The following is a 7,073-nucleotide window of genomic DNA, read 5'->3' as shown; positions in this document are numbered from 1 at the left end:
GAGTACAGGATTAATGGTCAGTTACTTAAGAGTGTGGATGAACAAAGGGACCTTGGGGTTCAAATCCATACATCCCTCAAGGTCGCTGCTCAGGTTGATAGGGTGGTTAAGAAGGCCTATGGGATGCTAGGTTTCATTAACAGGGGGATTGAGTTCAAGAGTAGAGAGGTCATGTTGCAACTCTACAAATCTGTGGTGAGACCGCACTTAGAGTATTGTGTTCAATTCTGGTCACCTCATTATAAGAAGGATGTGGAAGCTATGGAGAGGGTGCAAAGGAGATTTACCAGGATGTTGCCTGAATTGGAGAACAAGTCATATGAAGCAAGGTTAGCAGAGCTGGGACTTTTCTCTTTGGAGCGTAGAAGAATGAGAGGGGATTTGATAGAAGTCTACAAGATTATGAGAGGCATAGATAGGGTGGGTAGTCAGTACCTTTTCCCCAGGGCACCAATAGCGAACACCAGAGGGCATATGTACAAATTTAATGGAGGGAAGTTTAGGGGATACATCAGGGGTAAGTTTTTTTACACAGAGGGTTGTGAGTGCCTGGAATGACTTGCCAGGGATAGTGGTGGAGGTTAAAACATTAGGGGATGTAAGAGCCTCTTGGATAGGCACATGGATGAAAGAAAAATGAAGGGTTATGGGGTAGTGTGGGTTTAGTACTTTTTTTAAGGATTATATGGGTCAGTACAACATGGAGGGCTAAAGGGCCTGTACTGTGCTGTAGTGTTCTATGGCTCACTCTATCTAGGCCTTCAAGTTTCAATGATAACCCACCTGATTCTTCTAAGCTCCAGCAAGTACAGGTCCAGGGTGGTCAAACGCTCCTCATAGGCTAACTCATTCATTCCCAGAATCATTCTCGTGAACCTCCTCTGGTTTCTTTCCAATGCCAACAAGTCCTTTTCTTAAATATGGGGCCCAAAATGCTCATAATACTTCAAGTGTCATCCAACCAATAACTTAAAGCCTTAGCTTTTACATCCTTGCTTTTATATTTTAGTCCTAACATGAGTGCTAACATTGCATTTACCTTCCTTACCACCATCTCAGCCTGCATGTTAACCTTAAAGGAATTTTGCATGAGGTCTCCCAAGTCCTTTTGCACTTAAGATTTTTGAACACCACTAGTCACCTGCAGCCAATCAGAAAAGGCCCCCTTTATTCCCATTCTTTTCCTCCTGCCAGTCAGACAATCTTCTATACATGCTAGTATCTTTCGTGTAATACCATGGGCTTGTCAAAGGCCTTTGTCTATCCTGCTTGTTATTTCTTCAAAGAATTCAAACAGATTTGTCAGACAAGATTTCCTTTTAAGGAAACCATGCTGACTTTGGCCTATTTAATCATGTGCCTCCAAGTACTCCGTAACCTCATCCTTAGTAATGGATTCCAACACCTTCCCAACCCCTGAATTCAGGCGAAATAGCCTACAATTTCCTTTTTTCCTACCTGACTCCCTTCTTGATGAGTGGAGTGACATTTGTAATTTTGCAATCCTCAGGAACCATTCCAGAATCTAGTGATTTTTGAGTATCTTTACTAATGCTTCCACAATCTCTTCAGTTACGTTTTTCAGAACCCGGGGGCATAGTCCACCTGGTCCAGGTCATCTACCTTTCAGTTTCCCAAGCACCTTCTTAGTAATAGCAACTGAGACATGAGACACTGGCATATTGCTTATGCCTTACAAGTGAAGATTGGTATCCTCTTATATTATTAGCTAGTTTACCTTCATATTTCATCTTTTCTCTCCTTATGGCTTTTTTTTAGTAACCTTCTGTTGGTTTTTAAAACACTTCTCAACTCTAACTTCCCATTATTTTTAGCTATATTATATGACCGCTCTTTTGCTTTTTTGCTGTCTTTGACTTCCCTTGTCAGCCATGGTGGCCTCATCCTCCCTTTGGAATACTCATCTCTGGTGTGTATTCTCTTTTGTGCCTTTTGAATTGCTCCCAGAAAATCCAGCCATTGCTGTTCTGCCATTATCATTTAAGTATTCCTTTCTAATGAGCTTTGGCCAGCTCCTCTCATAAGCCTCTGTTATTCTCTTTACTCCACTGTAGTACTGATACACATCAGCACCAACTTGATTTTCCCGATCTACCTGCATATGGAAATCCCCCATGACTATCATAACATTGCCCTTTTTACATGCCTTTTCTACCTCCTGTTGTAATTTGTAGCCCACATCCTGGCTACTGCACAGAGGCCTGTAAATAATACCCAGCAGGATCTTTTTATCCTTGCAGTCTAACTCTGCCCAAAAGGATTCTACATCTTATGATCCTATGTCACCTCTTCGTAAGGATTTAATTTATTTTCTTTTACTAGCAGAGGCACTCCACCCCTTCTGCCTATCTATCTGTCCTTTCAATACAATATGTATCCTTAGACGTTATGCTCCAAACTATGATCTCCTTTCAGCCACGACTCAGTGATTCCCACATCTAAATGTCCCACAAACCCATCTGCCTTCTTCTGTATGCTGCATGCATTCAAATATAAGACCTTCAATCCTATATTCATTGCCCTTTTCTATTTTGCCCATGTTCAAGTCACCCCATTGACTGCAATTTTGCCCTATCTGCCTATCTTCCTTGCAGTCTCGCTACACACTGTATCTACATGTATACGTACCGCCTCATCCTGAACCCTATCACCCTGCTTCCCATCCCACTGCCAAATTAGTTTAAACCCTCCCCACAAGGATGTTGGTCCACTGTAAACTGTCCTTTATGTGCAGGTCATATCTTTCCCCCAAAAAATCCCAATGATCCAGAATTCTGAAACCTTGCCCCCCCCCCCCCCCCCGCACTAATTCCATAGCTACGCTTTCATTTGCCAAACCGTCTAATTCTTACTTTCACTGGTTCAAAGCAAGACAGCAATCCAGAGATTACTATGCTGGAGGTACTGCTTTTTAGGTTTTTCAGGACCTGCTGAATAAATAGTAAATAATACTAAGAACATGAGTTGTAGAGTCCTTGAAAGTGAGCCCATTGGTTATGGAGTTAAAGTGAGTGAAGTTATCCATACTGGTTCAGGAGCCTTACAGTTGAAGATTAATATTTGTTCCTGAACCTAGTGGTATGGGATCGAAGCTTCCTGTACCTCCTTCCCAATGCCAGCAGCAGCAAGAAGAGAGCAAGGCCTGGATGGTGGGAGCCCTCAGTGATGGATGCTGCTTTCTTGTGGCAGTGCTCCTTATAGATGTGCTCAGTGATGGACTGGGCTTTACCTTGCACTTTTTGTAGGGTTTTCCATTCTTCAGCATTGACGTTTCTATACCAGGCCGTGATATCAGTCGGGATGCCCTCCACTGTGCACCTAGAGAAGCTTGTCAGTTTTAAATGACGTGCCAAATCAGCACAACCTTCTCAGTAAGCAGAGGTGCAGTCATGCCTTCTTGGTAATACGCCTATCTAAAGACGCTGAAATGCTCCCAGCTATCTGCCTTTACACCTACGCCACCGGCAGTACTTTCCTGATTGTTGCCACTCTTCGTGAACATTTTGTTTGTACATTCCTCCTCTCACCTTCCAACACACACCCTGTAATATAAAACATTTCAATACTGGGAAAAAGATGCTGCCTTCCCCAAGGCCACCGCCATTCCAGAGGAAACATCTATAACTTATCCAAGCACTCATAACACATCCCTCCAAACCAGGTAATATCCCGGTAAATATGCTCTGCACCATCTTCAAAACCACTACATGTTACCTATAACCCCAACTGAACACAATACTCTAAATGTTAAGAATGTCATCAAGATGTAGCATAACTTCCTGTCTCTTAAATGCCTTGACTCATGAACTCAAGCATACCACCTGCCTTTACAGAATTATTATAACTTGTTAATTTATTTGTGGTAATATTATTCTATGTGTTGTGTGTGAGTTATGTGTACCATGTTGTGCACTTTAGTCAGGTGGAACATTTGGCAGTATGCATGTACATGGCTGAATAACAATGAACTTGAACTTGAAACACCTCTCCAGTTATACATTGTGGACATGCTATGTTGGCACTGGAATGTGTGGCGACATCCTTGGGTGCGTTGGTTGTTAACGCAAACAACGCACTTCACTGCAACGCACATAAAATGCTGGAGGAGCTCAGCAGGTAAGCCAGCATCTACGGAAATGAATAAACAGTCAATGTTTTGGGCCGAGACCCTTGTTGAGGATTTGAAAGATAGGAGAAGATGCCAGAAAGGTAGGGGAGGGGAGGGACTAGCAAGAAAGTGATAGGTGAAGCCAGATTGGGGGGAAAGGTGAAAAGCTGGAGAAGGAATCTGATAGGAGAGGAGAGTGGACCATAGGAGAAAGGGAAGAAGGGCACCGGGGGAGGGGGGGGGTGATGATAGGCTGTTAAGGAGAAGAGGTAAGAGGCCAGTGTGGGGAATAGTAGAGGGAAAGGGAAGGGAAAAATTTACAGGAAGGAGAAATCCATGTGTATCCCATCAGACTGGAGGGTACTTGCTCCTCTACCCTGAGGGCCACCTAATCGTGACAGAAGAGGATCAACATGTCAGAACGAGAAAGTTACTGGCATGGTTAGAGGAATGGCTAATTGGTAGGAGGCAGCGAGTGGGAATAAAAGGAACCTTTCCCTGGTTGGCTGCCAGTGACCAGTGATGTTCTGCAGAGGTCTGTATTGGGACCGCTTCTTTTTATGCTGTATATCAATGATTTAGATGATGGAATAGATGGCTTTGTTGCCAAATTTGCAGATGATAGGAAGATTGGTGGAGAGGTAGGTAGTGTTGAGGAAACAGGATGTTGAAGGACTTAAACAGATTAGGAGAATGGGCAGGAAAGTGGCAGAGGAAATACAATGTTGGAAAATGCATGGTCATGCACTTTGGTAGTAGAAATAAATGCACAGACGGAAGAAAATCCAAAACCCTGAAATGGAAAGGGACTTGGGAGTCCTTGTGCAGAACACCCTAAAGGTTAACGTGCCGGCTGTGTCAGTGGTGAGGAAGGCAAATGCAATGTTAGCATTCACTTCAAGAGGTCTAGAATACAAGAACAGGGATGTAATGGCAAGGCTCTTTGAGGCATTGGTGAGGCCTCACCTTGAGTACTGTGACAGTTTTGGGCTCCTTATCTCAGAAAAGACATGCTGGCATTGAAGTGGTTTCAGAGGAGGTTCACAAGGATAATTCTGGGAATGAAAGGGCCTTCAAATGACAAACATTTAATAGCTCTGGGTCTGTACTTGCTGGAATTTAGAAGGATGAGGGTAGATGTGGAAAGGATGTTTCCCATAGGGGAGTCTAGGACAAGAAGACACTGCCTCAGGATAGAGGGGTGTCCACTTAAAACAGATGTGGAGAAATTTCTTTAGCCAGAGGGCAGCGAATCTGTGGAATTTGTTACCATAGACAGCTGTGGAGGCCAGGTCGTTGGGTGCATTTAAGGCAAGAGCTTGATAGGTTCTTGATTGGGCACAGCATCAAAAGTTACAAGGAGAAAGCCAGGGAATGGGGCTGAGGAGGGGAAAAGAGGATCAGTCATGATTAAATGGTGGAGCAGACTTGATGAGCCAAATGGCCTAATTCTGCTCCTACGTCTTATGGGAATGACGATAGGAATTCAAATGGTTGGTCACCAGGAAACAAGAGAAAATCTGTAGATGCTGGAAATCCAAGCAACAATTCTGCTTTTGGCAGATAGAGCCGAGATGCGAGACAAATCTAGTAGCCTCCAATTTACATAAGGTGGCTACACTGGGGGCACTGGAAATTGTATGTTTCAATGGTGGGAAAGCTGTTGGAAAAGATTCTTAGAGATAGGATCTATGGGCATTTAGAGAATCATGGTCTGATCAGGGACAGTCAGCATGGCTTTGTGAAGGGCAGATCATGCCTAACAAGCCTGATAGAGTTCTTTGAGGAGGTGACCAGGCATATAGATGAGGGTAGTGCAGTGGATGTGATCTACATGGATTTTAGTAAGGCATTTGACAAGGTTCCACACGGTAGGCTTATTCAGAAAGTCAGAAGGCATGGGAACCAGGGGAATTTGGCTAGGTGGCTTCAGAATTGGCTTGCCTGCAGAAGGCAGAGGGTCGTGGTGGAGGGAGTACATTCAGATTGGAGGGTTGTGACTAGTGGTGTCCCCCAAGGATCTGTTCTGGGACCTCTACTTCTTGTGATTTTTATTAATGACCTGGATGTGGGGGTAGAAGAGTGGGTTGGCAAGTTTGCAGACAACACAAAGGTTGGTGGTGTTGTAGATAGTATAGAGGATTGTCGAAGATTGCAGAGAGACATTGATAGGATGCAGAAGTGGGCTGAGAAGTGGCAGATGGAGTTCAACCCAGAGAAGTGTGAGGTGGTACACTTTGGAAGGGCAAACTCCAAGGCAGAGTACAAAGTAAATGGCAGGATACTTGGTAGTGTGGAGGAGCAGAGGGATGGGGGGGCTACATGTCCACAGATCCCTGAAAGTTGCCTCACAGGTAGATAGGATAGTTAAGAAAGCTTATGGGGTGTTAGATTTCGTAAGTCAAGGGATAGAGTTTAAGAGACGCGATGTAATGTGCAGCTCTATAAAACTCTAGTTAGGCCACACTTGGAGTACTGTGTCCAGTTCTGGTCACCTCACTATAGGAAGGATGTGGAAGCTTTGGAAAGGGTACAGAGAAGATTTATCAGGATGCTGCCTGGTTTAGAGAGTATGGATTATGATCAGAGATTAAGGGAGCTAAGGCTTTACTCTTTGGAGAGAAGGAGGATGAGAGGAGACATGATAGAGGTGTACAGAATATTAAGAGGAATAGACAGAGAGGACAGCCAGCGCCTCTTCCCCAGGGCACCACTGCTCAGTACAAGAGGACGTGGGTTTAAGATAAGGAGAGGGAAGTTCAAGGGGGAATATTAGAGGAAGGTTTTTCACTCGGAGAGTGGTTGGTGCGTGGAATGCATTGCCGGAGTCAGTGGTGGAGGCAGATACACTAGTGAAGTTTAAGAGACTGTTAGACAGTTATATGGAGGAATTTAAGGTGGGGTGTTATATGGGAGGCAGAGCTTGAGGGTCGGCACAACATTG

Source organism: Hypanus sabinus, chromosome 8 (assembly GCF_030144855.1).
Source record: "Hypanus sabinus isolate sHypSab1 chromosome 8, sHypSab1.hap1, whole genome shotgun sequence".
NCBI lineage: Eukaryota > Metazoa > Chordata > Chondrichthyes > Myliobatiformes > Dasyatidae > Hypanus > Hypanus sabinus.
The sequence above is the reverse complement of the archived record's forward strand: the minus strand, read 5'-3'. Positions refer to the sequence as shown.